Source organism: Anser cygnoides, chromosome 16, assembly GCF_040182565.1.
Source record: "Anser cygnoides isolate HZ-2024a breed goose chromosome 16, Taihu_goose_T2T_genome, whole genome shotgun sequence".
Taxonomy (NCBI): domain Eukaryota; kingdom Metazoa; phylum Chordata; class Aves; order Anseriformes; family Anatidae; genus Anser; species Anser cygnoides.
Window position 1 is genome coordinate 13,625,080 of NC_089888.1, and position 25,172 is coordinate 13,650,251.

Genomic DNA, 25,172 nt, shown 5'->3' on the forward strand with positions numbered 1-25,172 from the left:
CTTTATTCCCATTGTCAAAAGCCTTTTCTTTTTCTTGCCATCCAGAGGCAGGCGGGCAGGGGTTGTCTGGGTGTGATCAAAGCACGTGCCCCTTTCCCAGGGCTTGTCAGCGCCGCGGGGATGTGGGTATGGCAGGGAGAGGGGGGCTCCGAATGGACCTTCTCAGGAGGTGAACTGGCTGTCACTTAACGGCTCAGGTGATTTGCAGTGTCTGTGTACTGGCAAAAAAAAATCTTTCTCCAGTGTATTTGGGAAAGACATAATAGCCTGGTCATGTGCTGGAAAGAAATGACTCATTTCATATTGGGTCTAAGTGAAACTAGCGTAGTACTCATTTTTATGCAACTCTAGTAAATCGTACTTATTAAAAAGGAGGGGGGGAGGGAGGAGGGACAATTACCTAAAGTTTAACCAACATGTACTAGAAAATTAATTTAGAAATATGGTTGACCTCAGCTTCCTTGTAATGAAAATCTGCTGACAGATCTTGTGATTTTGTTTCTCTTTTTAAAGCGGCCTTTGGGGTTGCTTGCAGTTCAGTTATCAGTCCCAGCTACTGAGTCAAACCCTGGCTGGCTGATTTTGCCATTCCTCTTCCAAGGAGACAATCTAGGTTCAGTTGACTTCTGGGCTTTCTGCACTGTGTGTTGATAAAGCATCTGAGTCCATGCCCATTGTGGAGGTCTGCTGTTGGTGTGTGAAGGGGCTCTGTGGCTGCTGGACTGTGGGCCCGACTTAGTGGCTCTGAACACACTGGTTGCTCGCTCTTCTGATGATACCAAACTCATGTGAGATGTTCCTGAACCGAGATAGACATGGTCCCTCCCTCACAGCCCCTCGCTGATTTTTTGCTGACTCTCTTCAGCTTACATCAAATAACCCCAAACCCATTCTCAACTGTGATGCTACTTATCATTGAATTCTGATTAATCAAAGCTGTATATACAGAAGAGCTAGAAAAATGACAGCAATTTTCAATTAGAATATCCAGAACAACCTTGTCGCTTCTTTCATAAGCATTGCTTTTATTTTCAAAGGTAAAACAAGATCATCATGAAGTGCTGTTGTTCCTCAGCCACGCTTGCAGTGTCTGTGTGCAGAAGTCCCACGCACCACTGAACTGATAAAGATCACAGAGAGGGCTCTGCGTTCTCCAACGTACATTTTTTTTTCTTTTTTAATCTGTGATTTCCATTCACATCTGCTGAGTTCACCGAACAGGTAGTACCTGGTGCCTTTCTCTCTATCAGGTCTGTGGAGTTGGCACTGAGCTGCTGGATCTGTCGCTGGCCTGTGAAATGCCGCGGGGGCTCCTTCACTCCCCCAGAGGCAGTGCGCGGGGGGCAATCAGAGTTCGTCTGATGGGGCTTTTGGTGAGAGTTTGGCTCAGGAAGGGGCTAAGGAGAATAGATTTGATGTATCATAAAAGGAGGATTTAAAATATTTTTGTGTTTTTTGTCTCTGTAAGTCACTCTTCTGGGCCATTTCATGAAAGAAAGGAGCCTGGGGAAAAACCAAGCTACTAAAGCAAAGGGAGTGCTTCTGGCTGGTTTAAGAGAGGGGCGGGCACTTCTCTGGAACCGGAGAGGCCTAATCCTTGCCATTCCTTCAAGTGAACTGCAAAAAGTGCTTAAGTTTTTGGAAACAAGTGCTGAAAGCAAACCAAACAGAGCCCATGGACTCCTACAACTCAAAGGATTTAATAGACTTGTCTTGGTGACTGTGTGAGACTGGTTAGGAAGTGCCCAGAAACTTATCTAATTTTTCCAGCTATTGCACTTGATGTAATGAAAGATCTTATTTCTGCCTGAAAACATTGTTGTGCCTAGGTCCTCAGACCCCTCAGTGCTGAAGCAATGCATTGCAAGAAAAATATTTGTGAGATGAAATTGAAATACGGTTTCTTCCTGTTGTTTGTCTCAACAGTTCTGAGAACCCCAGTTCTCAGAGTGCTGTGAAATGTAGTTCTTTAGTATTGCTCCAATGATGATGGAAAAAAGTTATTTTCCTCTTCTTTTTGTATTCACTCTTTAGTTTGTCATTCAAAAAAAAAAAAAAAGGCTATTTGCTAGTAAGCGAACTAAGACATGTTTTCAAAGGCCTTGGTGTGTAATGTGGTGCTTTTGTTATATATGGAAAAATGAGATTTTCATTTTTCCATCTCTAATTAAAAGATCAGTCAAATGTGGAAGGTTTTATAGAGATAATTTTTTTAAAAAAAGGATTAATAACATGGATTGTAGCTGCAGAAAGTAGCTTTGGAGATCTGGGCAAAGCAAAATCAGAGTTCAACAAATTCACTGCTGCTTTATGACAGTCACATCTATGAGTCAGCAAAACAGGATTCGCTCTCATCCACAAATGTTCCCCTTGGAGAAGATCACAGCTTCTGCATTTCTCAGCCCCTGCGAGGCCTGGCTGGCACGCAGATGGGACTCAGCTCGCTCTTGGCAGCCGGTGGCCGCCCTGGCTGCCAGCCGTGGCCATGGCGGTGCGGAGGGAGCGCTCTGCGTTGTGCACGGGTGCCACTGCCGGCAGCTCAGCACCAGTTCATAGCGAGCTGCTCTGCACAAGCCCAGGACTGCAGCTAACCCAGCTGCTGGGCAGGGAACACGTTCATGGACCCTCTTCCCTTGTACACATGAACGGGAGCAGCGGTGGGGCTCATAGCAGTGACGTTTTGTGCTCTGGTTGTGGCTAGGTTTTGTACTAACCCTTCGTTGCCAAAAAAGTAACCCAGCCCACTAACACTTTTTTTTTTTTTTGTAATGCTATGGAGCTATTCCAAGCATCTGACTGACTTTGTCATCCTTTCCTTGGCAAAGCAGCCCTACCTCCCCAGCAGAGTGACTCAGGATGCTCATCTTGCTGGCTAAGGCTTTCCCTCCCTCGGTGTCACCGTACACCCTTTCCCTCCCTCCTATCCTCTGCTCCCTGGTGTTTTTAGCAGTGGAGCTTGTTGAAAAACAGCACCATCTTCTTCAGCATTGATCTTTGACATTTTCTGACATGCTCCCCTGAGCCACGCTTCGATGATCAGTTCAAACAAGTTCCTCCACCTCCTAATGCAGTGCTAAGATCATCAGCGCTCAAATCCCTGACTGCTCTCCTTCTTCACAGGGGTTAAAGAGTATGGCCTTTGAGAACTTTAGCTTTCCACCAGGTTGAAGGGGAGATGAATGGGATCTGTGCAGTCCTGGTCCAGCACCCTCGAGGTTACATTCCCAGCCTGCAGCCAGCAGCCAGGCTGCTGAGCCCTTCCAGCGCTGTCTGCATCTGTCCCATCTGGAAAGGGTCAGGGAAAATCGTGTGGGTGGGAAATGCAGGACTGCCTCAGGTAGGAGATTTGGCAGGAAAATTTTGGCAGGGAAGCTGGTGCGTAGCCTATGATCATATACAGCTGTAAGAGAGGACATACTGCCGGCAGTGTGCCACCCCTGGGATTTATAGGGCCATTTGGCTGCACAGTGAGCCCATAATGATTTACACCAAGCAGAAAGAAAGAAAGTGGGCAAAATGTTATTCTAACCAGCAGCTGTGGCTTGTAAGTGAAGTGGTGTGAAGACAGGTACTAGCGCTAGAAGTGAGGGGAGCCGACGGTGTGTGTTGCTGACCTCCAGCTGCAGAAGAACGTCTCTGGCACTGCTGTCCCATGGTGGCCATGCATCTCCCCGCTTTGTCTCCAGGCACCTAGGAGCTGACTGCAAAGCTGGGATTTTGCGTGCACCCAGGATCCTGAGACTAGAGAATTCATTTATTTTTCTGAGTTACCAAAACTAGATATCTAATGTTACATCCGGGTGTTCTTTAATATGAAATGGCCTACAGGGAATCCATACAGCAAACAGTACTGGTGGGCTGGGGCAGAGGACTGATTTTTATTCAGCTATACATCGAACTATTACAGAGGTCCAAGTAAAGAAACAAAATAAAAGGAGGAAAAAAACCCACAATTTTTGACTATTGTTTGCCAGTCTTTGCAAGTAAATGGTTTTCCTGGCTTCTTAGACTCACGATGGAGCAGGCAGTCCCCTTGAGTGATGTTAAGCAGGGGCTGGGTTTCTGGGGTTTCTCTTTGCTAGCAGTTTCTTCTTGTGGCCAATTTATTGTTCTTTTATCTGATAGCAGGAAAAGGTTCTATATGTTGACATCAGTGCCTTTTTGCACTTCACAATAGGTGTATCTGTTCAGCGATTACATTCCTGAGAACATCAGAAACTCAGAGTTACCTGCAATCCCTGCAGGTCGGCCCCATGGGGCTGCAGCTACCTGAGAAGTAAACTTCATTGGCAGTACAGATGGATGTTTTGTATTCTGTTGTGTGGAGGAAAGGAGCTGCCTGCCTGTCCCAAAGTGTGGGTAGAGGAGTTCTGAGACATACAGGCACCAGCCACGGGGCTGTATAGCTGAAGTGTTTGTACATTGTCCCGGGTGAACAACAGGAACCTGGGGTGTTACTGCGGGGCACTCTATGGACTGGCGATAATCCAGGGCTAATTCCAGTCGTAGCAGATGGAAAAGTGCGTCCCACCTACGGCAGCACCACATACGGGAATGTCGTGTTTCTTAAATGCATTCCTCTGGTTCTGGACATCTGTGGTAGTGATGGTGGTGCTTCCCATTGGTGTGATTATGGTAACGGAGAATTTGATGTTAAATTGCTGTGCCTAACAGCTAAAAATGTTGTGCAGCTAAAAATGTTGACCAGAGGCTACTTGGTGATGCCCAGTCATTTCTGGCATGGGCAGGCTGCTCTCTAGAGTCAATGCCATCCATAAAACACCGGGCATGAGCTTACTGCTCTTTCCCATCTGGCTATTAGCAGCCTGTTACGGGGCACCTCACGCAGAAGGTCGGTGGGTCCTGCCAGTGGGTGCAAGGGAACTGTGGCCTGTACGAGGTGTTAGCACGGTCGAGGGGTCCTCCAGCAGCTTGGCTGTGCCTGAACCTGGCTCGTGCTTCCTGTGGCCCTGCTGATGCGCACGGGTTCTCGTGCCGCACGATGTGGGTTCTGTCTCTTCCCGTGGCCAGCCTTCAGCTCCCTCTCTGCCCTGCTCTGCCAGCTGGGCGTCAGGCTGTGGTGGGGTGGGGACGCGGGGCCTGGCCCAGGTGTGGAGGCCGCAGCTGGGGGATGAGCTCCACAGCTGGGCGGGGCTGGGTCCCAGCACCCGCGGAGGAATTGGCAAGGGGGGCGCGAGGGGAGGCTGTGCAGTGTGGGGCCGTAGGTGGGCATCCCCAGGGCTTGCGGTCTGGGACCTTCGCTGGGGCAGCCCACGAGAGTGAGACAGCATGCGGTGTGGGGCCGGGGCCGAGGAGGTGGTGAGCTGGTGTGCCTCTGTTGTAAAGGCTCTCTGCTAACCACAAATACATTGTAAAAAAAAAAAAATAATAAAAAAAGACAAATGGCAGAGACTAAATGTAGTTTAAGGCAGTCAATGGCAACAAAAATAGGGGGATTTATTTAAATTGAACTGCATTTGAAAGTCTATTTTAATCTAGTCCCAGTGCTCCATTCATCATGTTGCTGTCTGGGCATCGTTTTCAGGGCTGCTGACCCCTGAGCACGTAGATGCATATGCGGAGCTGGGACTGCATTTCCACAGTGGCCATGCAGGCATTTGGGTTAAAACCAGGAGTGAATTCCTCAGGGAAAGGGAGTGAGGGGGACCAAGGAGCCCTGCCATGGTGTTTGGTGTAATGCACGCGCTCTGTTGGTATACAGTAGGCTTTTGCCTGGCTTTTCTTCTCAGATTAAGGCTAGGTCTGATTTGTAGATGGTAGAGCAGGGGACTTGGAGGCAGAAATCTGGTTTCTATTTCAGGCTGTGCCACTGCGACATGTTTTTTTGAGAGTGCTGGTGGATTATGTGTTTCCCACAACCAAAGGGAAATGTGCTCAAAAGGGAATGTGAAAAGGCAGCCAAGGGAAAGAGGAAAGGGGTGATGTGATCTGATACCAGATGACCTCTCTTGTATAGGCATATCTCCCCTTCTCTTGGGTACCCTGAGAAACACGCCACTATCCACAGGACGGATATTCTCCAAGTATTCTCCCCCACACCCTTTTTCCCTTCCTTTAGCCCTTGATGTGTTTAGAAATTCCCATTCGTTTGCCTCTCTGGTTTCCATAACCTCAATGACACTGGAGCAATGAGGAAAACGTAGCGTTAGCGGCTCAGCAATGGAAGTTCAGCTCAGTCCAGCTGTGGGCAGTTCAGTGCTCACTCTCGTATTTTTATTTGATTTTATTTTTTTCCACTACCATGTCTGTTTCTGCAGAAGCAGCTGACACCTTAGTCACAAGATCAGAGTCACAGATCTACCAAAGCTCTTAATACCTAGTTGTATGTTTGTGTGTGCATTTTCTTTTTCAGGGTAAGTACATATTTTAAGGATGGAATAACAGCTTGTCCAAGAATCAACAGTCCACAGGGAGCCAACCAGTCTAGCAGCCAGGACTTATGCTGTTTCCTTGAGGTTTTGGGGATGGGTTGCTTGCCTGTCCTCTTACATAAAAGCATAGCAAATTGTCAGAATAAACACATTTTAAAATATATGACACCATCACTCAGAGCTTAGGAGAAGCTCATTGGCTGGAAAAGAGATCAAGGCAACCGGGAATTTGGATGACCTGACTCTGAGGCGTTTGGACTCAAAGGTTCTTTTTCATTCACTGGAGCTAGTATTTTTTTTTTTTTCATTAGGTAATCGGCCAGGAAAGAAATAAAATATCCTTCTCCTTCCTCCAAGCAATGAATCTGGAATCAGAATTCTGTTGTGTTATTTTATCATTCTGTTTTTTTTTTGTCTTTTTTTTCACTAAGGACAGATCGCTACTGGGCTTGAATCCTTGTCTCAGAGCCTGCAGAACACGGAGCCAGGCTGCAGCCTTGCTGTGGGGGTGGCTCGTTGCTCACCAATTCACAGGCCAGTGGTTAATTTAAGTTTTGTCACCTGGGGATGATGCTCCCTAGTTTTACGGTCGAGGTGTGATATCTACTTTAACCAGCCCTGCATGAGGAGGGAGCTCTGGCAGGAATTACACCAAGCAGAAGAAAAGCCCGGTTCATTAGCTTTTGGGTGAGCTGCGTGACATTTCTGTGGAGTTGGCTGGCCACGTGGGGAGGAGAGGTCCCTGCAGCAGCCCTTTGTTCTGCAGTGCCATCAGGTCTCTCCAAGGACCAGTTCTTGATCCCTGAGCACTGCTAGATTTGCAGGTTTCCCTGTGATTAGACCAAGGCTGAGAAGAGGCAAGGTGAGACAGCTTGTTGAGTCATCCTTCCTTCATATCCTCAGAGCAGCAGGGCACCGTCTGCACCATAAACTCACAGGAGTTGTCTATGAAATTTCATTAAAGTTACAGGCAGCAATCGTTATTCCAGAGCGAGGAGAGGAGATGGAAAGAGGCTGAGGTCCAGCTAGGAATTGGCTAGACTAGTTCTTGGATTGTTTTCCCCACTGTGTGGTTATCCTTATCTGCATCTGGAAACTGAAGTGTGTTGTATGTGTCTGTAAGAGCAAGCGGATGTGTGAAGTGTTCTGGCAAAGTCAGAAATCTCATTTTCCCTTCAATATAATGCAGCCTGATTAGATTGTTATTGACATGCTGAGAACCTGCTAGTGTTGTTACAACTCCGTGGAAAAGCATCTGACTCTTCCTCCCCTCCCTTCTGCCTGGAAGGACTGCAGATCTGGAAATGGGAAGGCCCTTCCAGACTGCAGATTCCAGCTGTGAAATAAATCTGTTGGGAAAGCACGGCGTGCTCGCCAGCTGACCAGCAGTTTGTCAGGGTAAGTGGAACTGTAAGCCAATTAACGGCAGTTTGGAACAATTAGTAATTCCCTAGCAAGAAAATAAGAAAAAAAAAAGGAAAAAGAAAAACAAAGGAAAAAAAAAAAAGCGACAGCCCACAATAAAAACCTCAAAACTGCTGTAGTTTGCTGGATGTTTTTCATCCTGTAGATCACAGCTGATGAGATTTACCGGCAGTGTTTGGGTGACCAGCTCAAAACAGTGAGGGCTGGATTCTGACTTATCTGATGAGTCCGCCATGTCAGAAATGTGCACGTTCGGGTGATCTTTTATGTCTTTGTTCAGGGTAAAGCAGACAGATATATGCTGTCTACAGGAGTCTGGGCAGTACTGCATAGAGGTACCTGAGCCAGCTGCTCCCAGTGCAGTATCTGCAGTTCTATGGTGTGGATCTTTCCTGGTTGATTAGGGCAATTTGCCAGCTTATCAGAGAATCATAGAATGGTTTGGCTTGGAAGAGACCTTACAGATCATCAAATTCCAAGGCCCCTGCCATGGGCAGGGACGTCATGTCAATGCTGCTCTTGGTACTCGTTCAGCATTAGCTTGGGTGTTTCTGCATAGCATTGCACCGTGGCTTCTAGCAAAAGCAGGGGAGGGTTTGGGCTAACGGGCTTTGTGAACGTTCCCTTTCCCAAAGGAGGCTCTTACTACCTTTGGGCTGTGAGATGGTCAGATAATGGCAGTTCTCACATTCAAAACTTGCCTTTGCAAAATGCAGGGAGGGTCAGTCAAAATACCTGGGATGTTGCTGTCTTTGGTCAGAACTGATTCAACCTCGGATAAGCCCTTTGAAGACTGATTTTTCTCTAAGAATGGATTTTGGCTTCAGTAAAATTGCATTTTTCAGTGAAATGATGTTTCTTCTCGCCAGCTTATGTATATTCATCACAGTTGTCTCACTGTGATGCCTCCAATTCATTTGTTGGATCCACTTGTCGTGCATGTTTTTCTGACTCCGAGTGCTTTTTAGGGTAAGCCTGCCTTTCTAGAGTGTGCGTGATTGGTACCATAGGAATAGTTTTCATGTGCTGGCAAGACATGCATTGCTAAGCAAGTAAGCAGAGGAAGTAGGAGAGATGAGTGAAAAATGGCTACATGCAAAAGAGGAAAGAATTAAAGTAGATGTCAAGGAGTTAATCAAATAAACAAAAGTCCTCTTAAATCTCTTGCCTTCCCCTTCTCCCCCTGCCTTTTTTTCTTTTTCTTTTTAATAATAATCTTTGGTACTGTGTCTGATTAGAGCTGGGTTGTAGTGGCCATGAGGAGTTACCACAACAGTCTGTTACTGGCACTGTTACCTAGTGTCCCTCATTAAATTAAAGAGAGCAGGTAGGTGAATCTTTCAAGGTGTTTCCCAGCATATAATTATTTGAAATTATTTCAAAGGATAAATGTATTTGTTAGATTGCCCTTGTCCTGAAAATATAAATTCTTCAGTCTCTTTTTTTTGTTGTTTTTCCTGAAAATATAAATTATGTTTGTTTTTCCTTTTTTCTATAAATGCATGCTTTGAGGACAGTTAACTTACTATGCAAAGATTTTTTTGCAGGTCATATTCAGTGCCATTAGTATTATACAGAGGATCTTTGAGAATAGCTGTTTGCCTGTGCAGGTATTTCTGTGGCCCTTTGTTGCTCTATGTACCAGATGCCATTTATCTACCAAAACAGCAGGCATCTTTCTACCCTCTGGGTCTGCATACCAGAGATGAATTTCCTGTAGATTAAAATATGAAAATATCAGAAGGGTGTGGTCATTTTCATCAGTCCTGGCTTGCAAATCTATGAAGAAGGCCAATTAGATGTGGGTGGAGAAGGAGCTCAGGAACGGGTGGATATTTGAAGGAAATACCCCTTTGGGGAGTTTAGTTAGAAACATGATCATCTGGGCTTGTTTTGTCCCTCATTCTGCAAATCTAGTTAAAAATTCAGGCATATGTTTCTGCATTTGCTATAGAGAATGAGTTTTCATGAGGACACGGACCTATAAGGTGACACGGACCTATAAGGTGACAGGTCGTGTTCAGTGATGGGGAAAAATAGTTTGCATCCTCTTTAACACAAGAGTTGAAACTACATAAAAAACAAAAACAACAACAACACAAAAAAAAATTCAGGCCTCTTGAAAGGCTTTCCTCAGGATAATAGCTCTTGTTTTGGGATTCCTGTAGGCTTTTTAGTACTATGGAACTTCCTTTCCATGACCACAGGTCCTAGAAATTGCACAGGGGGAACAAAGCAAGAACCTGATTTTCTTTGCAGGAAAAAAAAATGCTGGGGAAGAACACTGAGATCAGTTCAGTCCGTACACTTTTGGCTATCATAAGTGACGTGGTTAAACCAGAAAATTCCCAGATTATCTGTAAGATTGTGATGTAGACAACAGAAGGTGCCAAATACTTCCTCACACCCTTGAAAGAAAGGCTACCACTGTGAGTCTAGAATTGCATTTGTGAACTGTGTAAGTAAGAAAGTGTGATACAAGATCATCTAGTTCCTTTTTTATAAGTCTGTCCTGACTTCATTTTGTGTTGAGTGCAGGTTTTCCCCTAGCATAAGGCAAATGCTGTGTTACGTGTGCTCCACGGTGACGAATACCAGTTCTGCCATATGTTTCATGGGAAACAGCACGTTAAGTTACTCCTCCTTGTAACTTGCCTTAAAATCAAGTACAAAGTATGTATCAGTCACCATAAATAAATAGAGAAAGCTCTGAGATTGGAACCATGTGTGTACGTAAGGGGGGGGGGGGGAATTCCCAAAGAATCCTACATCTGCCCTTGCCCCTGTGCTTCCACGTGTTTTTATTTAGGGTTATGGCTGCCCAGAAGAATAGTCTGGTGCCACATCGGGTATCAGCTTACTCAGTCTTATGGCTGGGAGAGTCGCGTTTTAAAACATCTTCATAGCACATTACTGATTCCCACCATATTAGTCTGTGATTACATTTGTATGGTCCAAGATCCAGCACTTCCAGGGTGAGGATGAGGAAAGAAATAGGGAGTATGGTTAGTATGCACCTTTGTGTACAGATTATTGTTATAAAATGCCAATATAACCATCATTAAGGCTGGTACACCAGTCTGAGGCATAGTAGCTTGACATGTATGCTGAAGGTCATGTCCTTGCATCTAAGCCTGGAACTTCTCTGAGATCTCATGGTTAGGATTTCAGAGCCATTTATTTATTGAGTTGCACTTCTCTGTCCCCATTTCAGGTTCTTGTGCCTGCTTACAGCTCATCTGCAGCATTCCTACTTGAGGGTCCCCAGGCTGCAGCTTGCTTAGATCTGGACTTGCCATCCAGCATCTGACTGCCCTCACCTGCTCCAATCCATATATATACATCTGCAGCGTGCTAAGTGTCTGCCCCTGATCTGAGATCAAGATATGACCGTTGCCTATTGCGTGGTGGAACTTAAAAAAGATAGATATGGAAAGATAGAGGTAGATAGAGAAATCACCCCTTAATAGTAGGGATACACAGCAGTGGCATCTTGCCTTGCTGTTTTCGAGGCTGTTAGACGTGTGTGAGGAAGCTGAAAGCTTGTCATTCTGTGGGGCTGATGGTTTGGTATGCTTCACCAACCGCTTAGTCTCTTAAAATATGAAATGCTGCAAATGCTCCATCTGCAGAAGCCATAAAGCCATTGATTGGCAGGGCTGTTCTGAAGATGTTGAATGGAGCCAGATGAAGGTAATCTGAGATCCTCATTGTAAGCCTTTTGATTCAGAACCACACTTGATCGATGTTTACACTTGATGCGTGGTGGAAATAGGTTTGAGGGGAATGCCATAACTCTCTTTAGATTGTGCTGTTCAGCTGTTGGCATTGAGTTTGTGTGGTTGAGACTTACAATCTTCTTGCATCAGTTATTCTGCCTCTAAATTAGCTGAAGGAGAAATCCAAGCAGAGTATCTCTGACACTGTGCTGTTTCAAACAACACACTCAATGATAAAAATTGTCGATTCTACCTATTGTTTGACATTAAATGACTCAAGGTGCAAATATGACATCTTGTTGTGTACCAGCGATAGGAGAAGCAGAATCATAGCTCTGCTTTGGGTTTTATTGGATGTGGGGTCAATTGCATAGTTGTCTGAGCGGCTTTTATTTTAGTTCATTTTATATCAAGGAAAACAGTGAGAAAGGAAAAAAGAAAAGATAAAATCTCTACATGACATCTTCACTGTTATAGAAACAAACAAAAAAAATCAGAAACTGAAACAACAGTTGTTCCCTAGTAGTAGTAGATGCTTGGGCAATACCTGGAAAACAAGTCATTAGAGCTTCTTACCTTTGTGAACTACAGTCTTCTGCCTCAAAAATGCCTGTATTCCTGACTACTTTTCTGTCTGTTAAAAGAAATAATGTGGATATATGATTTGAGCCTTGGGACTTAAAGGATGTAAACATGTACCTGAAATCAGGCATGTGTTTATGTTTTGTTGAGAAAGGGTGTCCTAGTTAAGTATTTAAATTTTAAAGGCACCAGGGCCTTCACTCATAAAATACGCAAATTTCAACCTAGACAGCTGTGAGAGGAATAAACATTAAGCTCAAAACAATCTGTTACCAAAGTTGCTCTTTGTACTATTTAGAATTGCACTTTAAGATGGGCAGAGCATCTTTGAAACCCTTTTGCAGTAGCTAAGAGCTTATACATTAGCTTTCATGAGAGGCATTACAGATGTCTGTGAATATTATATAAACACTAGCCTGTTTGCAACAGTTTATAAACCTAAATATTTTATAAGAAAATACTGAACATTTAACTCGCCTTGTATTTTTTATGTGGCAATAAAAACACCATTTTTATCAAAAGATGCTGGAAAACCTGACTAATAATGTGACACTTTGTTTTAAGCTAGGAGGAAAGTTCACTGGTCTAGAATTAATAAAATGTATAATCTGCACAGTAATATCTACACTAGAGGGGAAAAGAGCTAACTTTGGTTTTGCTTGCTTTTGCATAAAGATGCATGTAATTTGTGAGGCTGTTCTCTGATGGATCTTTATGTGACTGTGGCTAAAGAGATTAGCAACACTTGAGACTGTTACAGTGCTTTTAGTGGTGTCCACTGGACATTGCTTGGAAAATGAAAGCACCACGTCTGCACCCAACTCGATATACGCATGGCATCGCATGCTTTTGCCAAGTGACCTTCCTGCAGGAGGCTGGAAGTCGCGATTTATACCCAAAGATGTTCTCCCAGACTATATGCACCAATTTCAAGGAGACCCAAAGTGTGCTTTGAGGAAGCTAGGAGGAGTTGCTTTAATCCAAAACTTTCAGATGGATTCTAGGAGGAATATCTCCCCCAAAGACTTGAGTACAAAAGGCCTTTGGCGGTATTCCCAAAGGCATTCCATTCCCATTCGCACACTATGTGGGCACTTAGAAATAGCACGTCAAAGGATGTGTATGCTCTAATGCAGCAGATCTCAAAGGCTGATTGTGTCCATAGCAGACTTAACCGCTCTGAGAAATCACCCAGCCTGAGCACCTGGGCAGCCCAAAGGTAATGCTGAGCCAGGAGGAAAGCTAACTCCAGGAAGAGGAGGGTTCTTTGCCTTCTACTATGGAGGACTCTCAGCTTCAGCATAAGAAATGTAAGGCCCTTCTGTGTTCTCCTGCGGCTTGCAAGGGCACTCTCTGGTGGGGCTCTTTGGGGGAAAGAGTTAATGTGTCTAAAGGGGAGCTGCATTCCTGTAAGACAAGGAGAAAATTCTAAACCCACAAATGAGAGAGTTTTGGGACATAACCCTTGTTTTCCACATTTTGTCTTAGCATCTCAAGCAAGAATGCAACAGCTGTATCACCTCCAAGCAGAGCAACAGGGTATTGAAAGAGCACGTAGGCTTGTGTCTCTGATGCTGAATTGTTCTTTGTTCTTCTGATTTTACTGTTTGGTTTCATTATTTTTGCTGCTTTTATTACCTAAATATCTTTATAAAGCTTGATCTTTAATAATCGTATTCTATTGGCTTTCAATGGAAATTCAACATCTAATTGTGTAGGTATTTAAATGGTTGTTTCCTTTTTGTACTAGAACAGTTGTTCATGACTACTGTTCTATTAAAGATAGCAATGCCTCAAGAAAAATCTTTCACCAGCAAGTGTTATGAGCTGAGTTAGGATGACACAGTGGTAGAAATGCTTGGCCCTCTGTAATTATCACTGTTGATGAAATGAGTATATAACAGTTGCAGAAGTGTTGTAGTTCTCCATGACTGGTAAACCTGAAAGGACTGTAGATAAGATCTTAGATTCTTATCCTTTGTTTTCTCCAGAATACAACAGCCTGTTGTATTCTGAAGTGTAATTCTTTTTGCAAGGCTGACTGCATATTTTTCCACTCCAAATTTTGCGTAGCACTTGGTCACCTGGTGCAGAAGGGTGAACATCATCAGAGGTTTTCAATTTGAATAATTCAGGAATCTGCCTTTATTCGCTGGGTCCATCCCTGAATGACCAGGCTGCACTAGGTGTGAAAGAATTCTCTTCTTATACCCTAGCTGGAGACCACAACATCATCTGCAAGGATCCAGAGTTACAGGAAATCTGTGCCTCTTAATTCTTCCAGGAATCATGGAACTGGCTCTGCCTAATGGAAGATCATGTGTATGGAAGGGGAAATTCCTTTCAGATCTGCATAGACATCAGGTCAAAAGTTGATACTGGCCAAAATTATTGCTGCAGTTGACTACGGGAGCCTGAAAAATGGTGACCAAGAAAATGCATATGCTGAAGTAAATGATATGTTTGGTGTGGCCAGATCTCACGCAAGTATATGCCAGCAGTAATTCCTTGATGGCCTGCAGTTGTTACCACTTTATGTTGGCATAAACAATGAAGAAAAGAAGGTTAGCATGTGTGCCATCTATAGAACAAACACCAGTGTCAGCCTGAACAGAGCAATGTTTTTCATGCCTGTGTTATTTCCTATGGCTTGCTTAAAGAACAGAAATGTCAGAAAATCTATCAGCAGGCTTACCCCTACAGCATTAAGTGTTTTGTGAACAGTTATTTCCTATAATTGTATTTCTGTATTTCTGTTCTGAATAATTCAGGAGGCCATCTGATCTCCTTTATTTGATCAGTGTATCAGGCCACTTACAAGTCATGAGGCTGCAAACGGTGAAAGAGGTTTTTTGGTCCACCTCCCCACCCCCAATGATTTATTTTTATTTTTAACAAGGTTTATTATTTCTGTTTGACAAGTTGGAAGCTGAGACAACACCAAAACACTAAATGACTTGGCCAAGGTCATACAGGAAATCTGGGATGGAGCACCAAACATACGATTGCTTCTGATTTCCACGCCAGCACTCAAACCACTGGACATCCTTCTTAATTTTCAGTCTCTTCTGGCACTGCTACCAACTTTCTGGGCCAATTCCTCAACCACATTGTGCCTCTTTTTCCCTGCTTTTATAAATAAAGCCAACCTCGTGAGGTAACATACCAAAGCAATCAATAGATACCTAGTAATTTCCTTGGCCAGTTTCAGTTCTCTTTCGGTTCACAACTTGTCCACCAACAGATTTATTCCTTGCTTGAAGCACTGTACTGAATCGTTTCTATTCAAAGCTATCTGTTAGCACTTTGCTCAGTCTCAGTCTGAGCGTCTTTGATCCACCCATTTGAAGATTAGATGGATGACAGAACCCTAACTAGATCCAAAACCATCCATGTTTTGGAGGTATATTCAATGCCTGCGCCTGGATTTGGCTCTAAACATGGTTACTTTGATCTGGCTTCAAATACGAATACTGTGTCCTGTCCCATCTCTGCTTCTAGCACAAGATCTTGTGTTCCTATCTCAGCCTTGATTAGTACCTCGGTGCCTGTTGTGTGGGAAACGACATCTACCGCTCCTCTCAAACTTCATGCAGATGGTTTTCACATGCAGTGGGTTTCTTCAATGGTTGTTTGTTTGTTATGTACCTGGAGGCCTACAGGATTTAGCATTTTGACAGAAGGGTGGGAGAAACCCCAGTGCTGTGTGCTGCTCTGATGGTGCTCTCCTGTTGCCCGTTTTCCATGCAGGGTGTGCAACTGCTTCCCACTTCCTCGAAATCAAATCACCTCCCCGTTTCTTTCCTGTCCCCACATGATGAGAACATTGTATGGTTTTTCCCCTTGGATGGGAAAGCCAGGGCAAACTTGGTACTGTGGTCTTTTGCACTAACAGCTCTTCGGCGGCAATTCACTCTTTCCAGGGAATTATTCTAGATTTATTCACCACAAAGCATCCAACCATAACAACTCAGTAATTTTAAGGCCTAAGGAAAAAATGTAACAAGATGTTCAAAAATTTTGGTTTGGGATAATTGGGAGTTGTTTATATCCTTGTGCTGCTGATTATGTTGTCATATACCACCATTACTGGTGTCCTCAGGAGCAGGACTATCTCTGCTTGGAAACAAAGCTGCTGCTTTAACCACTTAAATGCTGGTAAGTGTGGCTAATAAGTGGGTGGAAAAAAAACTCCTTTTACTAGATGTATCAGATGCTCAGAAGGCATATTGGTGAGGATGGAATAAACAGCCAGATAGATGGATAAATAAAATACATGCTGTAGATTTTAGGATAAAAATATTAGGGCACAACTATTTTTGACTAGAGCATATGGGGCAGAGAGTCTCCACTGCCCAGCAGAATGCAGCTCTTGCTCTCTCTGGGTTTGAAAATCACTTTCTGTGCATTCAGATTGTAATAACCCTTTCAAGCTGCATCTTCCTTGGGTTTTATACCCTCCTCTTACTTCGGTATGAATGGAATTCACCCCTGGCCCATGGTTTTTCCCCCAGCTCACTGAAATGCTGGGGTGACTGTGAAGTGTATGGATGCTTTATTCTGATGGAAATCTGTCGTCATAAGGTAGTTGGCAGTACTGCTCCTCTTCAGGGTCCCTGTGAAAGGGAAAAAAAGGGAAAAACGGGGGTTTCCCGCTACCCCCCTGGAAAGGATCGTACCTAGCAGGCTGAGCTAAATGCTCTTTCCACTACTTTGCCGGTTTAAAAGAAGCCTAAACCAATATAAATTACATTTGCACTCGTAAGACTTTTTTAGAGGTATATTGAAGCTTTCCTGCATTAAAAAAAGTATTTAAAAAAGCATGTCAATAATATGAATAATGTGTTCTAATGTTTTGTACCAACTTCCAAGTTTTCCGAGGTTTTCAGCAGTAATTTCCCTCTCATTTCATGGGAGCTGGGACCTGGAAAGCGGCACGCTGGATGCACTGTGTCAAGAGAAAGCATTGTCTGCATCCACAGTTTTCATAACATCTAATTTAAAGTGCATCTAGAATTTTTTGGAAAAAAATATCTCAACAACTGGAGAGGGAAAATGAGCCATTTCTTTAGCTCGAACCTGCATGAATTAGTGGTGAAGTGTTGATCTCTAAGCTTGCAGTTTCTGAACCATAAAAGCTGTTTATTTCACCCTATAAAAGAACATTTGAACTTATATGGCTATTTAAGTTTAAAAGCTATCAGTGAAATGGGTGGGGAGAAGAGAAGAGGCTTAAATCAGTAATCCAAGCTTGTAATACAATCTTCATCTGCTGCGTAGCTTGCATAGAAATCCCCTTCAATGTGGATTTTCTCCGCTTGTAGCGGTCCCACCATACAGGAAATGTACAGTATATATTTCCAACATTATCCATAATTGTAGTAAAGCTTATAAAGCAACCCTTTCCTTCTGTATTCCTGGTGATATGCAATACTCTTAAGTATGCATTTAAAGAAGGGGAAAAAAAAATCTAACAAGAGCTGGCAGAAGCAAGCATCTGCAGTGACTCCAAAATTGAGGTGGGGGAGGTCCTTATTAACGTGCTCTGACTGCAGGAACAGCAGCAGCTTTGAAACCTGGATGGAAAATGTACCTGCTTGTGCATTTTTTTTGTTGATGTTTGTTTTTAAATATCTGAAGTTCTGGTGTCTTTGTGTGTTTTTTTTTCCCCATAGAGGTTAAAAGTATTGCGGCTAAAGTCAAGGTGGTGAAGGACCTCCTTGGCAGAACGAAGTCACAGCACCCTCAGGAGGGCGATGGCATGTGGTGAGGAGCTGTGGACAGGACCAGGAGGAGAGGCCAGGGCTGGAGCAAGTCTGTATCCTGCTGCAGCCCCGTTGCCCCCATGCTGTGGCCTGTTGCATCCTGGAGGAAGCAGAGTGGTGCTTGTGCTGCTTCAAGAATAAGGTCAGTGTTTGTCCTTCATCCCTACGCAGAGCACAGGGAAGGAAGGCTTCTCGCACACATGCAGATGCCCATACACACACTTGGTCATTTGCAAGCAGCAGCCTTGCTACAGCAGTCGCCTTCAGTGAAAGGCAAGAGAGGTTTTTGATTCCCTCTCTGCAAAATTGATAGAAAATTATCAGTGCTTGGAGAGGCTGTGCTTCATTTGAGCTGTATAGGCCCTTTCTATCCTTGAACTCACAGTACCTTGCTAAAAATAGTTCAAAGTGTAACCATGAGTTCCCTGAACTGTGATCCTACCAGTTCTGCATTATTCGACTCACCATTCCTTTGAAAGTATTCATCCTTCCCCTCGTAAAACTTAAATCAGCTTGCTCCCTGGTCCAAGAGTTGACATCATTATGATGTTACATCCTATGTAATGGTGTGAGACCTGGAAAAGCATTCACAGCAAAACCACGCGGTGAATCGAATTTGCAGTGCCTCAGCCCTTGCTTGGAGACTAAGCTCCCTCCCACCCCCCAGCTTTACTTGCACTTTTAAAACCTGTGCAGTCCCTTGGAAATAGCCCACTGTAACATGGCAGCTTGCTGCTGAGGACGTATCAAGGGTCATCTTAATGTCCCTGTTTTTCTTTTGGTGACCTCATTTCTTTTAAAATGTTTGTGAGAGCAAAAGTGATTGTTTTACCAAATTAAGCTAGCTGTCTTGCCAGGAACAGTGGCTAGGATCCTGTTGACAGATTTGGAAAAGATTGTTCTTTCAATATATTTTGAATGAATTTTTAAGGATGTCTGCCATATACTGTTTCCAAACACAGACTACATTTAACTGTTTAATATTACACAGTGACAGGGACAGATTAGCACCTTTCATTTTCCTATCAAAATTAACACGTTCCAAGAAGACATTCCAAGAGCTACAGATCTCTTATTTAGAAGAAAATGTAGGAAACTACTTAAATATGTTGACCTTGAAGTCTTGGCCCAAATAAAGTTCCTAAGATCTGTTATCGATTCCAGAGGCCTTAGAATTCTACCCATTTTGTTTAAGTGTATTTAGTTACCTTCTCTCGCATGTGTCTTTTATATGATGATGTTTTATTTTTGATGGAATGCTCTCCTCACAGCATGGTCTGAAACCCGCGTCTCATCTCTTTGCTCCAGGGCTTCCTCAGGGCCATAAAAGATTTTTTTCCCCTCCTTTCATGCATAACTTGGCCTCTGGGTTTGTTTGTTCTTCCATTTTCCTCTGAAGCATCAGGAACTGGCCACAGCTAGAAATGGGCTATTGGGCAGGGTGCGCAGATGCTTCTGGTGGTAGCGAGAAACTTCTCAAGCTCCTGGCTGATGCGTATTGCCCCCGGTCACGTTTTCTAGGATCGCTGTAATTTGTGTTACTGTTTTTCTTCTCTCTAGCAAAGGACAGAGTTTTCTACTAAGGCACTAGTGTGGTACTCAAGGCTTTTTGGTCTTTCGTGCTAAAAGTATGAGGTTTGCTATAAGGTAGTGGAGTTTTCTGGATGTCTCATGATGAGGCATATGATGCAGCTGAGCTTCTGAGTTTAGCGTTGTGATTGCTGTGATGGCAGGGGCACAGTGGTCTGGGAGGTGTCTCTAGCTGTACGGTGCTGTGCTGTTAGGTGATGCGATGCTGTACAGGGCCGGTTTTGCTGTCACATGAAATGAGTCTTCTGATCATTTGTGCTCATTCATGCCATTGTGCAATGGAGGTATATGAGGAATCATATTCTTTTTCCTAGTTTTGATCCACGTATGTAAATTGCATTAGCAGAAGAGAGAATGAGAATCTAAGTCAGTATGTTTGTGTATTTCAGTTTTCTGTCTGAGAATATTAAGGCCAGCTTCTCGTTTATGCTAAGCCCACTTGCAATATTCTGGCAACATAAAGACGCCTTAACAGGAATGTAAATTAAAGCCTCCTTATACTTTTAATAAGTGTTTGTAGTTTCACTTGGCTGCAGTACAGGAATGACACATGTCTATACAAACTGTATTTGTTATCCTTGAGATGGTTGCTGATATTCTTCTTGCCTCTACCCCCTAACCAACTAAACCACCAGTCCCAGCTTCCAATCTCCTTAAAATGTGCTCTCTACATGAAACATCCAAACCAGAATTTAAGGTTAAAGTAAATTTTCCACCCTTTTCCCACTGTGTGATGACCTTATGTGTATCTGCATAAATCTATACTAACGGCCCAGTTCGACAATGCACAGCCAGATTATTCTTACCACATATGTTGCTACAGCTGGAGAGGAAGGTCTTCCATCCCAGTATGTCTTGCACAATGCAGAATACCCTTTTCTTTTCCTCAGTGAGAAAATCACTTGGGAGAAAACCCTTTTTATGGGCTCTTGGGGCAAAGATCTCACATATTTTATATCAAATCATACCAGCTTTTACATTTTAAGATCTATTCGCATTTCTGGCCATTAAAGTCTTGTGTACCAGTGTCTGATCTTTCAAGTGGGAAGTATTGCCATGGCTAATCTTACAGGGGTGCTACGAGAATGAAGAACATTCAAAATCTCAACCGTGAGGGACCTGAAGTACAAAGCTTGTAGAGAAGTTGCATGTAAACTATATACACTTCTGAAAAAATGTCAATATCAGCATGCGCTTAATATATTTCAGAGAAAATGCTGCTTTTGTACTGTCCAAAAGCGTTTATAAACATTTTATTAGTTTCATGTTTGTATTCTTTCTGTAAGGTCTTGTGCTACATTAACCACATATCCAGCAGTGTGAGGCTCAGAAGAGCCATAAAAAAAAAACCTCCAGACAAATCCAAAAATGTTTTTTTTTGTTGTTCAGACCTTTTGTTTTTAAATAAATATATAGTAAGTGATAACTTCAAAGTGCATAGCCTTGAGATTGCCATAGAAAAAAAGTAATTCTGTTTCCCCCCTGTGGAAATCTGGAGTTCTCCAGGGCTTAAGTTTCCCATTCCTTCCTTTTTAGGGTCATGAGAACATAGTCCAAAACCTGTTTGTGGTTTAGGACTGACTCTTAGCTTGTCAGAGTCTCAGTCCTTATCGATTTTAAGTAGAGAATATTAAACATGGAGAGAACAGAAGGGATAAAAATGTCTCTAGCAAACTAAAACGGCAGTGTTTGGAGCTGTTAAGGAGACTGGGAGCTTAAAATAACATGTACGGGAGGAAGCCTAAAGGTCTAAAAGCAGGTGAAATGGCCTATGACTTACGAAATGCAAACAGTTATAAAATTCTGTTATTTTGTAAATGGACTCCCAAAAGCTGGATGAATAGCATCTCCATGGATAACAATGTGATGTCACCCTGCAAACCTTCAGAGAGCGTAACACAGTGCAACAGCTTTTCTGCAGAAACTCCATCTCCTCTCTCCTCTTACGTGTCTGCTTTATTCTTCCCATCGGTGGTGTGCATCTGCACTGCAATGCTTCCTATCCAGACCAGCTGTTCACTACGCTTCTGCTTCCCTATCTCATTTGAAAGTATATTTTTCTGCGTTTTCTAGATTAAATATTCTTCCTGTGTTGGTAAGTGACTCTGGAGGAGTTTTCTGAGTGACTGATGAGATAAAGGTACACTTTTGGGGAACAGCTTGCGTGAAGAGCATTGTACAGCTGAACGGGGCTGCTAGAATTTAATCTGTCTGATTCTGCCACCAAAGCTCAGCTCTCTCAGGTTGTTTACTCATCACACTGCGTTGCTGTTTTCTGAAGGATAAAACATGCCCCAAACAAACAAACTTGTAACTTAAGAAGAAGGAAGGCCTGTGCTGAGCATGGCTTGCCTTCCATGCACAAGAGCGGAGTTGCGATTCCGCACAGGCCTCGGTCCTCTCAGATAGAGGCTTCTCCCGTTAGTTCATTGCTTATTGTGGTCTGGCAGTGCCCAGGCCGCCGAGCGCAAAGCTGATGACAGGGGAGATGATAAAGTGTCTGCTGAAGCTGTACGTGGCTGCGGGTCACTGCCTCGAAATGTGAGAACAAAATGGGTCCGAGCGCTAATGACTTTCAGGTGTGCACGCCAGGGCCTGTCAGGGCAGTCAAGGAATTAGTGCTTGGCACAAGGCTCAGACCTCTTGGCTGCCAAGTTAAACACAAGTGGGGCCTCATGTAAATAAACAAGGGCAAAGTGAGCTTTTACTCGCGCTAGATTGTATATCAAGCTTGTACACATGCATAGAGCCCATCGTGTGCGTGCACACACAATAACTCCCTGCTAGGGCAGTGAGAAAGGACTGAGTATTACTGACGTGAGAGGCAGGGCTGAGGTGCCCCCAGCACCATTTGTCATTTACAGGCAAAGGGGGCAAGGCCCCTGCCTTGCTATAGGCTGCTAAATCTGCTTGAGCATGGCTCTTTCCTTTGTTTCCTTCCATGCAGAAGGCCAAGTGCTTACCTGGTTGGGTATTACTTCAGTTTTTATCTTGGAAATATCCTCTGTGGTCTCTCAGGGGATTCCCCTCTTGGCCCACCACCTCTCCTTCTATATTTCGAGCCTTCTCAGATGTATACAGAGATTAAATGTCTGCTTTGGCCTGGATTATGTTTTCCAGGCCAATATATTATGCCACCTCCACGCTCCCCTCCCTGCCCCATCTGGCTTCCATCCTACCCCCATAAAGATTATTAATATAGCCTGTTTGCAAGCAATTTATTAGCAGGGGCCAAACTGGTGCCATTTCCCATTTTAGCAGAGCACTGAAAATAATCCTGAGGAGTGTGCCCAGCTATAAAATTGTACTTATGCTGTCATATTTGCTGTTTCAAACGTGCACTACTTGATAGTCTCAAAAGTGCTGTTTAATTGGGTTTTATGGGTTCTAATTAATTATGCCACGTGAAAAAATTACTTGTCCCGTTACAGCTCTCTGTGGTTTACTCTGAAGAGCAATGTAATTTAGAGATGAATTGTCCTTCTCTATCTTCCTGTCCCTCCTTTTCCAGCAAGTTTCAAGAAGGTTTAATTCTCCCTAAACACAGGATAGAGAAACTGAGTGAAAGCTACGTTTTGTTCAGAGGACACAACTTTTCCCAAAAACTATGAGCAGCTTGAAATGTGACTCAAAATGGTTCCACATTCCTTTTGCTGAATCAGGCTGGTGAAATTATGAATAATCTCACAGCTTTCCAAAGCTCAGATCTGTAGTGGCTCTGATTTTGCAAAGACTTGCACAGGTTTGCAGCTTCATACGCTGCAGACGATTTCCTCCAGTTACATTGAGGTAACAGTAAAGGAAGCTGAGCATGTGTGCAGGTGGTTTGCTGGATGGAAAGCTTGACAGAGATTTGAAGAGAGATCGTTTGAGCTACCTCTCACTTCACGACACTGCGTGAAAACTGTGTTAAAGCATCATGCTGCCTTGATGGTGGTTTGATGGGACTGGAAGCACAGGAAACCTCTCAAGTTTACTTTCTATCCTGTCTTGCAGAATCATGAAGCCTGGATTATTCAAACAAATTCTGGGGCAGTCTTCTGACTTCAAATGTTTCCTGGAATGCTTTTGTGAAAAATGAGCAGCCAAGCAGGTACACTCATGGTTGTTTAAAATATACTCTTATGTTACATCCATCACTGTAATAAATTGGGTCTCATGAGGCAAAGCATGAAATATAGTAGAGCTGAAGTAGGCAAACATTATATCTTATGGTCTATGACTTTATCTGGAAATTGAGGAGTCAGAGTATTAATTAATGGGAAAAGAGAAGGCAAAGAAACCTCTTCAATTTGCCTTATAAAGACAAATTCTACTTATTTCTTAAATGTCATGTTGCACTTTGAAGAACGTAAAGCTTTTGCTTATGATAGATACCTCCAAAACTGCACTGCCCAGCACTAGAAGGGAAATTTGGTGAAATGTCCCAGGCTACTGGTATTGTGACCACCATATAGCACCAAAAGGGCATGATTCTGAATGAGACTGCACAGATGAGTGTTCTTTGGATCAAAAAGTTCATTAGTCATAATTCACTATTTTGCTTATTTTATAAAATAAATAACCAGTATGTCAGTTGCTGGAAACTTGGACCATCCTGGGTCCAAGATGAGTCTGCTTCATGCTCTGGAGCAGGAGCAGTAAGAGCTGCCAAAAAAAAAAAAAAAAAGCCACCGCAGTCACACACATTACTCATCAATCTGAAAAGTACCAAGATTAATACTAAGAACTATGTGTTTATAAAGTAATCCTCTACTATAGTAAAACTTAATTAAAAGAAATTTTATGATGTGTATCTAGTTAGTTATGTTAACAATTACTAAAACCTGCAAGGTTTTTATGTTAGCTAAACAGTGTCCAAACCTGAATAAACCTGAATATCTTTGTGCAGTGTTTGGGTAAGCCCAAACAAACATGCATATCTTGGTGTTTGTACAGTGTTTATGTTTGCTTTTCCTTTGCTTTTACTGCCTCAGAAATCCATTTATGGAGAGGAAGCAATGTGAGATCTGCTCTTCTCATGTGATTTTCATCATCCAGAGATTTAAATAAGTGGGATCTGCTCCTTTCATGCCATTCTGTCCCCATAAATTACTCCTGGAGGCATTAAAAGGGCCTGTGAAAAACATAGCAATAAATACTCAGAGTGCAAATACAAATGTTGCAAACTGCTCACACTGCTGTGGCAGCAGCTCTGTCATTAATTTATTGAGTACAGCTGATGAGAGCCCTCAATACCAGTTTTAGCACTGCTGCGTGCGGAGCCTCGTTTTACACCAATGAAACTGATGCTAAAACCCCACATACTTTTGTAACAGGAGGTCTTAGGACTGCCTGGGAGCTGACAGAGTTACTCTGGTTATTCGCTAGGGGCAGGAGAATAAGGAAAAGAGAAATGAAGGGAGAGAAGGAATTCTGGGCAAAACGACCTTCGAGCTGGTGCCACCTGCGCGGCTGCCTGCCCCAGCAGGAGCGTGCCTCTGGGCAGCGACCAAGGGCTTGTGCAACAGAGCCTGGCTCTGCCAGCTCCTTTCTCCTGACACATCCCAGACCACAAGTATGGCCCCTACATCTGAGGGAGAGAAGCAGCAGGGGCAGGCGTGAGTCATGGCCCTCATGACAGGGGAATTCCTCTCTGGCTGCTGGCAGCGGTGTTGGGGCTGAGCGGTTTTCACTGCCCGAGTATTATGGAAAGAGCC

At 43.5% G+C, this 25,172-nt stretch overlaps 1 protein-coding gene across 10 annotated transcripts in view; it reads left to right on the top strand.

Annotated features, from left to right (window-relative positions):
• The window catches only part of LOC106043489 (uncharacterized), a 138,793-nt gene that overhangs the window by 45,536 nt on the left and 68,085 nt on the right, over nt 1-25,172 (top strand). For all 10 annotated transcript variants that reach the window (XM_066978089.1, XM_066978088.1, XM_066978091.1 and 7 more), the window contains 2 exons: nt 17,794-18,025; nt 23,470-23,566. The gene's annotated coding sequence lies outside the window, so the exon portion shown is untranslated. The remainder of the gene's footprint in view (nt 1-17,793; nt 18,026-23,469; nt 23,567-25,172) is intronic.